The 15,263-nt window shown below is 40.6% G+C and overlaps 1 protein-coding gene across 3 annotated transcripts in view; it reads right to left on the bottom strand.

Annotated features, from left to right (window-relative positions):
* LOC105468211 (major facilitator superfamily domain containing 6) overlaps positions 1–15,047 on the bottom strand; it is an 87,318-nt gene extending 72,271 nt beyond the window's left edge. For 2 of the 3 annotated variants that reach the window (XM_011718272.3, XM_011718269.3), the window contains exon 1: positions 14,900–15,047. The gene's annotated coding sequence lies outside the window, so the exon portion shown is untranslated. Of the gene's footprint in view, positions 1–14,333; positions 14,474–14,899 lie in introns of those variants that run through there. The other variant, XM_011718270.3, reaches the window with a different exon arrangement.
* Positions 15,048–15,263: the final 216 nt, after the last annotated feature.

Genomic DNA, 15,263 nt, shown 5'->3' with positions numbered 1-15,263 from the left:
GAGACATGTCTCAAATAAATAGACAGGTGAATATCAAAATAATTGCAGAAAAAGTAGTTGCCTCTGGGAGGAGAAATAAAAAGAGCACAGAAGTCTGTTTTTTGTTTTGGTTTGTAATAAACCTTGTAAACATGTTCATTTTTTTTAACTTCATACATCTATAACTCTCATTTTAAAAATGAAAACTAAGAAAGAAATATGCAGTCATGTGAGTTTTGTCTTTACAAATGACATTAAAGCCAAATACTAACACCCTTCTATCACTAACTAAATATTTTTCAGAGTTGTACAGAATGTCTGACTGTATCAATTCTAATTAGGGGCCTTAGAGTGGACTTTAATTAATTATTCTACACAAATCATCTGCTGAATCTTTACCAGGTAGATCAGAGAAGGACACAAAGTCCTCTTTAACAGGCATAATTTCCTGAATTGTCCAAGTGATGATGAAGAACTGATGCCCATGTGCTGATTCAAAAATGGAAATATCTTACATTAAAATATTGATGTAAACCTTGATGAGTGACTTTCTCCCAAAATATTCTTTCCTCTCCACCTTATGCAAATGATTTTTTAGTATCATAAGGTTACACAAGGCTTCTCTGGTTACATAAGTCCAGATGTTAAGTAGTTCTCACAGTATCAACAAATTCAAAGTCGTTATGGAAATGTTTCTGTAATGCCATTCAGTATCTCATATATAAATGTCATACTCAGTAACTTTTATATGAATTTCAAATATCAAAAGACAAACAAAAACTGTTTAAATCCAGGACATTATTTTTTTTTACTCAATATGTTCAGGTCATACTTAGATTTTGGTGAAAAGGAACCAAATCATGGAGAAATCACATTATAAACACAGTTATGAAATAAAGCATAATAAATAAAGTGTAACCACAGGATCAGGGACAAAAAGAAACCAAAAACAAGTATATCCCAATGTAGAGCATCTTTGGTTGAAGTGGATTATATTTAATTTGTCATAAGGAATGACAGAACAAATACAAAGAGTAGTAAAAATATTTATATGCTGGATGAGACAATCTGTTTATAAAGTGAAAGGAGATTTTGTTTATTGAGAGGTTGATATGGACTGAATGTCTGCAGCCCCTCCAAAATTAATAAGTTGAAGCCCTAAACCCCAGTATGATGGTATTTGGAGGTAGCCCCATTTGGAGGTAATTAGGTTGAGAAGAGGTCATGAGATAGGACCTTTCTGATGGGATTAATGCCCTTATAAGAGGAGGCAACTCTCTCTCTACCCACATAGCAAGAAGGTGGCTATCTGGTAGCCAGGAAGAGGGCCCTCAACAGGAACAGGGCCTACTAATGTTGGACTTCTCAGTCTCCAGAACTGTGAGAAATAAACTGTGGTTCAAGCAACCCTGTCTATATATGGTATTTTGTTATAGCAGCCTGAGCAAACTAAGACAGTGAGCAATGAACATGAATCAATTCAGTTAATATTTTGTTTTTAATGTCTGAGTCTTAACATTAAAAAAAAAACTTGAAAACACAGAGTTAAGAAGACATTTCTAGTTATATACACAATTAACTTATGATCTTCTCTGGGAAATATTCTCTATTGCAGGTTTGCAGTTAATCCTAATCCGATAAGGAAGGCTTTGTTTACTTTTTAGGAAAGCAGAAGTCTTCTCACTTAGAACAGTCTAATGATAGTAATCAATACCACTATTGTGAAAATATAACACAGACTTCTAAAACCTGGAAAGCTATCGTACCAGTACCTACACTGAGTCATTCAAGCAGCAGGTACTTCTGAATTATTGATGAGAGGCAATGAAATCATTCTTTTTAAAACTGATAGCTTTCTTCATTATGTATTTAAATCAAAACTGCTCATATATCGAGTTATCCACAAATATATGAGAGTATGAAAACGGATTCAACTTTTGAAGAAAGAAACCCTGAGATCAAATACATTATTTGGAATAATTGCCAAATGTTAGGTTTACAAACAAGATGAGAATGTGTGCTATAACATAGCAGTGATATAATTATCAGTGATGGAGAGCAAACAATCCCTGGATACCACAAAAGGGACACTCTTCCTTGTGCCGTGGCCTTCATAACTCAGTGTTGCCTAGTGACGAGGACTGAAGCTGCAAAGCAGGGAAATTGACTTCTCAAACCCTTGCAGCTAGCTCTGTCTTGTCAACTGTTATTGGCCAACATTCTCAATGCCTTTGGGAAACGTGAGTCCCAGAGCTGGACTCTTAACTACTGCTGCAATTATGACCAGTATAGACATAGGGAAACCACTGCAAAAGAGCATTAGAATCTAGATATTCACACACCACACTTGAACATTCAGTTCAACCCCCGGCTTCTTCTGGGATAGAGCTTCTTCCAGAGATACAGTGTACAAGGTCAATTCCCATAGATCTTTATTTTTCCATCAGGATTGCTTTAGCATCTGCTAGACATTTAGCCAATGTCATGAAAAATATATATAAGGTTAGTTTTATAACAGTCACATAGGCTACAAGGGCACTGGTCTGTGCAAAGATGAATGACTATTTTGGAATCTTCCTTTTCCTTTCAGAGTATTTTGACATGGTTCCTTTATGGCAAAGCCAAATGATGAAAGAAACAAAACTAGTCTGAGTCCTGTCAGCCCAGTTTCCAGCTTCAGCCCTCCAGGCACTCAGCACTGCCCACGAGCTCCCCAGAGCTGCTACTAGCAGCATTCCATTGGGATTGAAACTCCTCCCAGCAACTAAAGCCTGGCACCCTTGTCATTCTTTTTTTTCCTTTTTGTTTTTAGACAGGGTCTCCTTCTGTCCCCCAGGCTGGAGTGCAGTGGCACAATCACAGCTCACCACAGCCTCAACCTCCTGGACTCAAGTGATCCTCCCACCTTAGCCTCCCAAGTAGCTGGGACTATTGGCATACACCACCACACTCGGCTATTCTTTTTAGTTGTTTGTGGAGACAGGGTCTCACTATATTGCCCACGCTGGTCTTGAACTCCTGGGCTCAAGTGATCCATTTGCCTCAGCCTCCCAAAGTGCTGGAATTACAGCTGTGGGCCACTGCGCCCAACCACTCTTGTCATTCTGGTGGACCTTCTCAGGCTCCTAGTAAAACCTGAGTGCTAGATCACAGGAAAGCTGATCCACAACCTTGGTTGCCCCATCTTAACAACATATTTGCACTTTAACAGGGATTCAGTGGGCTATACTATCATACTATTACCAACTACAACAACACTTAAGTAACACTTGCGATGACCCTGGCATGCATTACCTCATTTCATCCTCATAACAGTTCTCTGGGGTGGAAATGATTACTTTCTCAGTTTTACAGATGAGGAACCTATGGCAGAGAGAAGGCAAATAACCAGCCCAAAGTCACATAGGGAATGAGTAACATTGCTGCTCTTAGCAGGTCTGACTCTCAGTGCACTGTATAACTGTGAGACAGGGATGCCAAAAATTAGGTCTTAGGCCTCAAAGACTTGGTTTGTCATTGACAAGATAAACCTAAAATACCTCTCTCTCTCTCTCTCACTCACACACACACACACACCCCCACACACCCACCACTAAAGGGTTAAATGAAAAGTCAGAATAATGGAAGAAAAGCCACATATCCTATATAATTTATTAACTAAAAGATATTAGGGACATTAGGCATGCTTCCGGAGTTCCAAGTAGGGTGTCCATACTTCAGACAGGGGTTGTCAGGAAAATGAGGGCTTAAACTGAACCCTGAAAGATGGGCAGGATTCACTTAGGCAAAGATGAGTGGGAAAACTATTCCAGGGTAGAGGAAAGAAAAGGCAGCAGAGGATCCATAAAAGATTTATTCCAGGACTAAAGGGCATATGAGGCCACCCAGACAGCAACAGACGGCACAGGGCCTTGAATACCAGGCTGAGGGACGACAGAACACAAAATACAATGGAATTATACTGAAAAAAAGACATGCATTTGAACAACCAAAAAAACCCTACAGCTATAGATCGAGCACCCTCTAGTAGGTAGGACACATGCTGGAGGCCACACAGTCCCTGTCATGACACCCAGAGGCGAGAAGAAGACGGGGGCACACACAATTACAACACCCCGTGCTCAATGTTCAAACAGGAGCAAGCGCAGGTGAGGTACACAGAGGGTCTCTGGGGTGGAGCCTCAAGCCAATCTTAAAGGATGAATAGATGGCAGGGTTTTGCTACTGCAACCTTGCTAAGGATTTCCCAACATCTGAACTTTCATTTTGGTGTACTGATCTTATCATTTATGATCCAGTACTGAAGTCCTGTGATGGCATCATTTCAGAACAAACAGTACTTTATGAATTCACTATATCTAATGGACCTTTCGTAACATCTGGAAATATAATACACTGGAAACATTTTCCTGACTCCTTCGTCTACTTCTAGAGATTGTTCTCACATCTACTGTAGGATTTATAGGTAATTTTATTGCTATCTTTTTACAGATATCTCATCTGCCCAACAAGACTGTATAACCCTCAAGGGAGGAATCTAGTACATAACGTATTGCCCTTTACCCCTGTAAGCCCTCAATACTGTTTATTTTTTACAAGCACCTGATGACAATATATATATAAATGTTTATTAAAGTTTAACATGATCAAAAATTAATTTTAGGAAGTAGAGTCAAAAGAAGTCCCAGTTTCGTCCCCCGGCTTTGATAAATCAGTGCCTCTTTAAGCCTCCTTTTCCATACAAACTTAAGTCAGTTAACTCCCAGAAGGGTTCTAGAGCTTAAATGAAATAAAGTATGAGAAAGCAATTCTGTTAATGTAAAAGCAACATATGAACATTTGGTGTTGGTGGTAGTTGTAGTTTTATTCCAGCTATTTCATTAAAACTCTGGGTCTTACTTTGCAATTATGCCAAAAGCACTTTTCCCAGAATTATTTGGCACCACCCTTGAACTGGGCCAGCATTTTATCCATCTATGCTCATGAATTTATGCTCATGTCTGTTTTCATGTCTACAGCCTGATGGGGGGCTGTGAGGCACTGGTTCACTGGAGAACACACTATTGTATTATGGACTGGAATGATAATTCATTATCTCCAGGAAAGAAATAACTATTCATTTAAAACATTTTACTTATATTTGTAACATCATAAATCTGAAAGAAAGGACCTGAAATCCTCTCTAACATTTACTTTCAACCTGCTAACAGGGTGAAAAAGGAACAAATTATTTTGATCTCATAAGGGTTGGAGGAAATAGCTTATAACCATAAAAGTGGCTTTAGTAATAAAGACCAACTAGATTTTCACTTTCACTTTGTGGAAGAAAATAATTAAATGCCAATTAAAAATGTATAATTTAAGTTCTTCAGACCTTATTAGTCATCATGAAGCAGATTGCTATTTATTAGTTTTAGACTCCTGATTAAATATTGTGCCAATATAGCATAATTTATAATATAAATTTGAAGCAGGCCCCAGAACTTCATTTCCTTCTACCTTTCAAATAAGCTTCCTGTCTTAGAACAAGCCCAGCAGGAGGAACAAGTAACAGTTCACATTACAGAGTGAAAAAAAAATTTTTTTTTTAGAAAAGATATTTATATCTTGTTTCTCCAACAAAAGAATTCCATAGATGTTCAAGATACAAAGTGAAATTAATTGAATTTGCTGCTGGTACTCTGCATTTATTTGTTAAGAAGGAATACAATGTAGGGATTTAAGGGGGTCACAGAAGCTTTGTGACAGTAACGTACATTCATCTATTTCTAAACAAGTATCAGTAGCCAGGTGGGGCAACAAAATTGTTTGTTCAGGGTAACCAAATTAATGAAAAGGCAAGGTTTCCAAGATTCACTGTATTTCAATTACTGAAACTTAAAACCCTTTCCCCATTGAAATAATATTACAAATAGCAAGAGTACCCAAGTTAACTGAACTAACAGTGCTAAGAAGCTGAGGGTCACAGAGTACATACTTTTTTTGTTTTTTGTTTTTTTTGGAGACAGAGTCTCACTCTATCACCCAGGCTGGAGTGCAATGGCACGATCTTGGCACACTGCAACCTCCCAGAGTGCATACTTTTTAAGAGGAAATTCTTCCTACTTTTCAGTCTGGGATGCCAGCAACACATCTCACCAAGGCACCCCCACCCCGAGCTTCAGGACCTACTCACTTCCCTAGAGCGGCGAGCCACAGCAGCATGCCTGGGATCCCCAGCCACTGGCTTCCTCCAGGGCAATGGTTCCAACATGTGAGAACCATGGAGTTATTGCCAGGGTTCTCTGATAGCCCTAACTATATGTCACACTTAAATACATACATTGAACTGATTTTCAAATGTACATTGGTGCTACCATCATACATTTATTTCTCTAATAAACATTAATGCAATTCTTATTAGCTTTCTATCATTATGCATTTTCTCAGATAGGACACCCTAAAAGCACAGCTATGACATGTGGGAGCCTGCGAATGCTGTAACACTAAAATGGTGTCTTCAGATTCCTTATAAGTGATAGGACAGGTGAGACGTTAGCAGAAGAGAGGAAAGAGAAAGTCCCGAACTTGATCAGCACCATCACAGGCCATAGCAAGTTAACACTTACCATTTGAAAGCTGTCTCCATATAAAATTATCTACTATTTTAATACACAAGATTTGTTTCTTTGTCAGGAAACTAATTTGGGAAATCTCAGATTTCTTATCTTTTCATAGCATAAAACAAAGGATTTTTAAAAGCTCGGTGATTGAAAGCAGTTATTTAAGGTTTCACAGAAAGATTTCCTCAATAAATTATAGTTTGTCATACTTTAGAAACAATTTAGACTGAATATACACTTTTTTAAAAGAAAAAATTACAATTCAATTTGAAAGGTTTGTTTTGTTTTTATACCTACTTATGTGAATCCCTCTTTTATACACAAATACACAATCTTTTCAGAAAAGAACTTAGGTAAATACAATTAGTATAGGATTATAAGTCCAAAATCTAAAAATCCTAGGAACACAGAAAAATAAGACTGGAAAAATAAGAATTATAATGAAAAACAAAAGCACAACTCTGGGTATTAGTAATATAACATTAGGTTGTAGTTCTAGTATATGCATTATATTAATACCATATTTATAATGGGTCCTTGATAAATGCTTATTCAAGATTGCTGCTATCACTTGGCTATTTCAACACTATTAGACACTCAGGAAGTTAAGAAGGTTAAAGAAAGCACAATCTATACACAAGGCAGTTTAAACAGAAATGTGTGGGTGCTTCTTTCTCAGAACTTTTATGAGTTTACAATTGAGACCAGAATATAGATCTCAAGGTTTATAACACACTTTCCTGTAGCCCTGGACTATCATCAGTTATTTTTACTTACATCCCCTAAATGTGCTACAGTCTAAAAGAATAATTTATATCCTTAGTACATTCCCATATATGTAATTTAAAATTGTTTTATTTTGCTATTAGGGTTCTGATAACTTGAGAATTACCATAAGCTATCAATTCTAATGATATAATTACTTTCAGAAAAAGGTTTATTACTTAGCCCATAAAAGAAAAAAGTGGCTGAGCACAGTGGCTCACATCTGTAATCCCAGCACTTTGGGAGACAGTGGTGGCAGGACCGCTTGAAGCCAGGAGTTCAAGACCAGCATGGGCTGTTAAGCAAGATCCCATGTCAGAAAATTTTTTTATAATGAGTCAGGCATGGTGGTTCACACCTGTGGTTCTAGCTACTCAGGAGGCCAAGGCAGGAGAATCACTGGAGCCCAGGAGTTCAAGGCTGCAGTGAACGAGGATCACACCACTGCACTCCAGCCTGGGTAACTGAGAGACACCCTGTCTGTAAAAAAATAAAAATAAAAAAGATAGATACTTGAACATACATACCATACCAATAATTTTTTAAATGGAAATATTCAATGCTGGTGCGTATGAGAATTGACAGGCTCTGTCATTTACTGAGAGTAAAAATATAAACTTTCTGAAAAGCAAAGACTTAAATGTAAAGATTTTTATTGCAACAGTTTTCACAATAATCACAACTGAAACAAAGTAAGTGATCGATAATAAGGACAGTTAAATAAGTTATAGTGAAAATAGGTAAACAAGCTATAGAGAAAAAAAATCTTATATCCATATGATGGGAAATAGAACTTAACTACTTGGGAAAATGCATCATGTTAAATGAAAGAGCAGGACACAAACCTCTAGATATAGTACAGTTTATATTTGTAAATCTATGTGGTTCAAATAAAATGTATTTTAGAAAAAGACTCGATGAAAATGATACCAAAATGTTATCAGGGATTATCTCTGAGTAGTAAAATTTGGACCTATTTAATATTTTTCTTTTACTTGGCTGGATTTTTAAAAAATTATTATTTATCACTTTAAAAATATACACTTAAAAAGGAATTATTTTAAATATAAAACATTTGAGTGACAACTGGGATGTCCTTGTTCCAGGAGTTCCTGAAAAACTATAGAGAGTTATTAAATTGAGGTCTGATCATTCATCTAATGCCTTGTGCTTCTCAGTATACACAATTGAAAGGGACTGTCACAAGGACTTCGAGACACTCTTAAAAGACATACACACCTTTAGCAGGGAGCCTCATTACACAGAAAATAAAATTGAAACATGTGTCATGTTTACTCATTCAAAAGAACGATAATAAAGTCTTTTATTTAAACTCCCTTATAAATGTGAATTGGGGCATATTTGTTCATTAGTTAAACACAATTGCACAGGCATGATTTTGAAATAGAATTAAGAAAGGCACTCTATGATAGCTAAAGAAGCTTGCCTTTGCTGAATTGGAGCATGTTCATCAAGAACACAGCACTTCTTTATTTTATATTCCAGGATACATGTGCAGGACATGCAGGTTTGTTACATAGGCAAACGTGTGCCATGGTGGTTTGCCGCACCTACCAACCCATCACCTAAGTATTAAGCCCCACATGATTTGTTATTTATCCTGATGCTCTCTCTCCCCCCACCACCCCACCCGCCAGATAGGCCCCAGGAACACAGTACTCCTTAAAAGTCACAGGCAGCATGCATGTCACTTTGTATGATTCTGCTTTATGTGTTTTGTGTGGTGGCTTCTTCCTTTGCTCTACATGACAGAAACGTGTGTACCTTGAGGCCAAGTATGTTCTACTTTAACTTTGTCCCTAAAAGTGCCCTGAACAGTTATGAATTCCCAGCATGACTCACAGAGACTCACTCCTGCCACTGCTCCAGTGCTCAGTTTTTCCTGGAATCCTGGGCCCTACCTGCCATGTCTCTCCTCTTCACCCCACAGTATAGCAGGGCTGACGGTACATTGGTTTATTGGAGCTCAGAGAGAGCAGACCCCGTGCAGAGTGGAGTGCACCTGCCTGTGGAGGAAGGTCTCTCTACATAACCAACACAGACTGCTAACTACCAGTCCAGGCTCGTCACTCACTTTCCTTTGGCACGGTTAACCCACACATCGGGCTTGTTCAGGCAGCACCAGTGCCTCCTTTTTATCCTCCTCACAGCCACACACCAGAGCTCCCTCTGCCCACTGCTGATTCATAGTGTCCCTGTCTTTCCCTCTCTTTCCCCCATCCCACTCTTGGTCTCAGATCAAAATGCTTCCAAACATTTCCTCAGAGTCATTCAGAGTTGGACTTTCCTGTTTTGTACTTGCCAAATGTTTCCTGAATTGGTCTCTCATTCTAAAACATGCTCCACAACGAATGTCAAAGAAAGCCATCTCTGCCCCCCTTAATTCAATTTTTTCCACATCTCTTGAACATGGTTTAAAAACCGGCTAAATTTCTTCCCATTTTTGCCCTATTCTCTCGCATTCTATCCCACCCCTCCCATTCTAAAATGCAGCAGGACCACCAGGTCACAAGGTAATACAGAACTCTCACTCACATCTCTTCAACACAGTCATGAACACGTGGCTCAGCTAGATTTACATCATAATGGATCAAGGCAGACAGAGGCTACTTTGAACACATACAACATTGGGATGTAGTTTTTGTTGGTGCTGAGGTAGAGGTGGGGGTTCGGGAGGGTGTGCTCTTTTTAAAGCCGTAATGTAGCAACCAGTATCTATAGCAGGCACATATTAATATATAGACTTAAGAACAGAAAACCAAACACCGCATGTTCTCACTCACAGGTGGGAACTGAACAATGAGATCACTTGGACTCAGGAAGGGGAATATCACACACCGGGGCCTATCATGGGGAGGGGGGAGGGGTTGCATTGGGAGTTATACCTGATGGAAATGACGAGTTGATGGGTGCAGCACACCAACATGGCACAAGTATACATATGTAACAAACCTGCACGTTATGCCCTACAACTTAAAGTATAATAATAATAAATAAATTAAAAAATATATATATAGACTTAAGGTTTAAGTGTTCCATGTTTGTAATTATTTATTATTTGTTTGGCTTTTCTGTTTTGGCCTCTGCACCAACAAATCAAACATCACTTGTCTGAACAAATGACTGGTAGTTTCCAAAAGTTGCCCAGCCAACTTGAGACAATGCCATTTTGCAAAAACAGTAAATAAATATCATCCAAATGTGGGCAATCAAAAACAGCTACAAAGCAAATGTTACTGAATCCAGCAGTGGGGTTAAGTACTGGATAATGTATCATTCAGAATTCAGGAAAACAAATCAGGCTGACACAAGCCCCTCTCACCCCCAAAATGCCAGTAGAGTAAATGGGAACAGATAGCTAATGTTGGATAATTAAACACGGAGGAATTATAAACTCAAAGGGAATGTTCTTGGTGGAGGCATTAAGGTGTTTTCATTGCCCCACACAGAATTCACATCAGATGTGTTTGTTTGCTTTTCCCAGGAATCAAAAATGCTGTGCCCAGAGAAATGCCATGTTAGTTGAGTTTGAGAAACAAATTTTACCCAAACTGGCTTTGTACTAGGGTAGGACTCTGCACTTGATTTCTGCCTTTAAAGATAACTTATTAAACAAAGTTTCCTAAATTAAAAGATTGAGATTTCCTTCTGCCTAAAACATAATTAGAACCTAAAATGAAATGTTGGCTAATACCTAAAATTGTGAGAATATCTCTTCTGTAAAATACTTTTACAATTCTCTCTTTCTTAAGATTACCTACTACCACAATGATAATTAACCAAGTTTAAGCAGGTGTTTTCTTGATTCTGAAAAGTCTGAATGTATTACGGCTCTGGATTTCTAAGTCTGGGCAGGGAAATCTATTAATTTTTAAGGATTCTAAGCAGTGGTTTTAGTTAATTTTACACAGAATTTGATAGAACTGTGGGATGGCATTTAACAAGTACATATGCATCAGATTAGATTAACTTGATAACCCGCTGCTCCTAAATTGTTACTAAAAATAATTACACCTAAACTCATCCAGAATACCATAATTTCATGAGATGACACAGCAGGTAAATTGGTTTCTCCAACTCCTACCTTCTACCAGATTGTTCTGTACAGAACAATCATGCGTCCAAAGACAGCCACCACTAGCAAGACCAGGAAGAAAGAAATTCTTATCACCCCTAATCAAGCAGATAAATTGTGTATGCTCCAAAGCATTCTTATTGAGGAGGAAAACTGAGGAGTTGTAGAATATGCTACAGTTACTGTTAGAAAAAGGAAAAGCCAGTCACCTGAGACTCTATACCCTTTGCCCCCCAATTCTCAGTATGCCACCTTTCACTTTCATCTCCTGAGTCTCATTTCACTTTCCTAACATTAGAGTTTAGGCACATTCAATTTTATCTTACTTTGGATTGTTATAAAGTCAATTAATTCTAGTCTTCTTCCTTTTTAGTTTATATAATAAGATAACACATGCTTGTTCCAAAAACAAAATTTTAAGCCCAAACATAACTTTATAAGGTAAAAAGCAAAAACATCCTCTTTTCTCCATTTTGTCTCACTTCCTTAAGATAGCCACTGTCGGCTGGCCACAGTGGCTCATGCCTGTAATCCCAGCACTTTGGAAAGCCTAGGTGGGGCGATCACGAAGTCAGAAGATGGAGACCATCCTGGTCAACATGATGAAACCCCATCTCTACTAAAACTACAAAAATTAGCTGATCATGGTGGCATGCGCCTGTAATCCCAGCTACTCAGGAGGCTAAGAATAGTTTGAACCCGGGAGTAGGAGGGTGCAGTGGGCCGAGATCGAGCCACTGCACTCCAGCCTGGCGACAGAGCGAGACTCCGTCTTAAAAAAAAAAAGAAAAAAAGCTACTGTCAACAGTTTGGGGACAAAAGGTATATGTGTGCCTGTATGCAGGTTTAAACAAATGTATATAAATTTCTTCTGAAGCTTGTTTTTTCTTTCTTTGTTTTTTTGAGATAGAGTCTCGCTCTGTTGCCTAGGCTGGAGTGCAGTGGTGTGATCTCAGGTCACTGCAACCTCTGCCTCCCTGGTTCAAGCAATTCTCTGCCTCAGCCTCCCGAGTAGCTGGGATTCCAGGTGCCCACCACCACACCCAGCTAATTTTTGTATTTTTAGTAGAGATGGGGTTTCACCATCTTGGCCAGGCTGGTCTTGAACTCCTGACTTTGTGATCCACCTGCCTCGGCCTCCCAAAATGCTGGGATTACAGGCATGAGCCACGTTGCCTGGCCATTTTTTTCATTTAATATACAGCATCTTGATTTTTCAGCCAATGTACAAAATAGCTAGCAGACACACATTTATTGCATTTCTTCCTTTCCCTACAATGAGATTGCCAAATTAAGATTTACTGTCAAAGGAAGTAAAACAAAAAAAAAAACCTGTCAGCTTCATATTGCCTTCAATCTGTAACTGGTGAGGACAAAATGGTAAACATACACACATTAATATACATACATAATAAATACATAAATTACCCTACATGGCTAAATGTTAACATAAGTAATACATGTACATTGAAATGAAGTTAATTTTCAAGAGCAAGAAGCTAAGGAAGGCATCTGCATAGGTGGAGAGACTTAATGGGTTCTGATTAGTGAGGGACACCATGTGGAAATTTCCTGGGCTTTGGAGTCAGAAACATGAGGTCAAATCTAACTCTACCTCTTACTGATTATGCGGTTTGTGTAAGTTGCTTAACCCTTCTAAGCTTCCCTTTTGTCATGCACAGAACTAGGGGAAATACTTATCTTACAGAGATTTAAATATTAAATGTTTAAGATGGTGTCTTGAACATAATAAGTACTTTAAAAATGCCTTAATACTGTTAATAATCCAGACACCATATATGATGGAATTGGTGATCCCATACTTTCAACACCACAAAATACCTGTGAACTCTGGTTTTTGTCTTTGTGTTTTATTTGCCTTCATGCTTTTATATTTGTATAGACATGGAAAGTGCCTTAGAAATAAACTGCTGTAAACGTAAAGGACACACAACTACTTAGTAGCTTTAATGCATTATTGAAGTGATGCTCTCTCCTCCTATTTCCCCAGAGCATCTTGCATTGGGCTCATTAACAATGTCCCATCCTTCCCCTAAGCAATCCTAAATTTTACTTACACCTTGTGATAAATATAAGCCATCTGACTACCACTAAATAACTGACAACATCCTCCACCTCTGCTAGCAGCTTGACGTATCAAAAGCCATGCTTCTCAAAGAAGAGGATCCTATCCTCTTTCACTTAACAAGGCTAAAACAGATGCATACACTTTTAGCTGGCTAGTGCCCACGACTTGGGGAAAGGACCTACCAAGTACACATCTCCTTTTATTACATATTTTAGTCAACTGTATGTCCACCTACCCTTCACATTTATCTATACTTAAGAGGTTAGATTTCTAGAAAATCATGCACTTCTAGAAGGATTAGGGGAAATTTTGGCCACTATACTATCCAACCATCCTCTTTTCCATGTGAGAAAACAGGAAGATGTGACATGCCCAAGGACACACAGCTATTCAGATACCAGTTGAGATTACAACTTCAACTCTTTAAGTCTTTTGCACACTAATAAGCAAGGTATGTGTTCCAGTAGTTCTGTGAGGTGCTTATTCAATCTTTTTGGATGAAAAGAAAAGTCGGTGGTTGCGAATGCATAAGGGCAATTAACCCACCTGTCTGTCCCTGTGGGGATGGGATTAATGAGGGGGAAAGTTGCGTTTGTAATTTTCTGCCATCTTACCTAAATTTGCAGGAAAATTGCTCTATGGGCAATAAATATGACTCAGAAAGACTAGCAACCCCCAGTAGTATCTCAAAAGGGCTCCAGAGACCTGTTAGACCAAGTGGAAGTAAAGCACGAAGAGGGGGATGTCTGCTAGGATGGCGGCAGGCAGGGGAGAGGTTTTTTTTTTTTCTGTATTTATTCACCTGGGAGGGCAGACGTTGTCAATTTCCTCCTCCTGCCACACAACTGGCCACGTCCTTGTCACTGGGGCTGTGTGGAGGTTCTCACCTCCTCCTTTCTCCCAGGGATGTTTACAGCGAAGGCGCAGGTCGGCCTGGGTGGAGGAGGACCCGGGCATCTGCGCCTCCCCGCACCCCCGTCCCCCCGTCCCCACCCGCGGCAGCAGCTGCGGGCGCCCGGCGAGGGCTCCCTGGGCAGCGCCTTTGTTTTCCCGACTCCAATTACGTTTGCGGAAGTGCTGCCAGCACCCGGCACGCTGGGGGCGCAGGCGGCAGCCTCCCCCAGCACCCCACAAAGATGACACCCGACACGGAAGCCGGGGGAGGGAGGGAGGGAGCGGCGAGTGAGCGAGGCCCGGAGCAGAGACAGCGGCGCACGCTCGTCTCCGAGCCCCGGCCACGAAGCCCCTTTCCCGGTAGCAGGTGTGCGCTGCTGAGGTGCCTCCCCGCCCTCCGGCTGGGCCCGTCCGGGGCGGGGGAGGCCAGGGCGGGTCTGCGAGCCCCTTCTCCGCACTCCGGGCCCGACTCACCTGCTGCGGCGGCGGCAGCGCTCAGCTGCGCGGGGCGCGGGGAACCCTGTCCCCGGAGCACGGGGCGGTGGCTCGGGGCCCCGGGGAGGCGGCTGTCGGGGCAGCGCGCACCATCCCGGGCTGCTCGCGCGCTCCTTGGGGGCTGCGGCGGGCTGGGCGGGGCGCGGCGAGGGATGCGGACCGGGTGGGGCCACGGAGGCGGAGGGCCCAGCGCTCCCGCCGGCGCGACCTTCTCTCCCGCTGCGGCTCCTCCTCCTCCCCGGCCCGGGCCTCACAGTCGCCGCTGCTCACTACCGGCTGGACCCGTTTCAGGGCCGGGCGCCGAGGACCGGCCGCCAGGTGCAGCGCTCCGCCTCCTGCGGCG

Source organism: Macaca nemestrina, chromosome 11, assembly GCF_043159975.1.
Source record: "Macaca nemestrina isolate mMacNem1 chromosome 11, mMacNem.hap1, whole genome shotgun sequence".
In the NCBI taxonomy this organism is placed as follows: Eukaryota; Metazoa; Chordata; class Mammalia; order Primates; family Cercopithecidae; genus Macaca; species Macaca nemestrina.
Note: the sequence above shows the minus strand (reverse complement) of the source record. Positions and strands in the feature narration are given on the sequence as shown.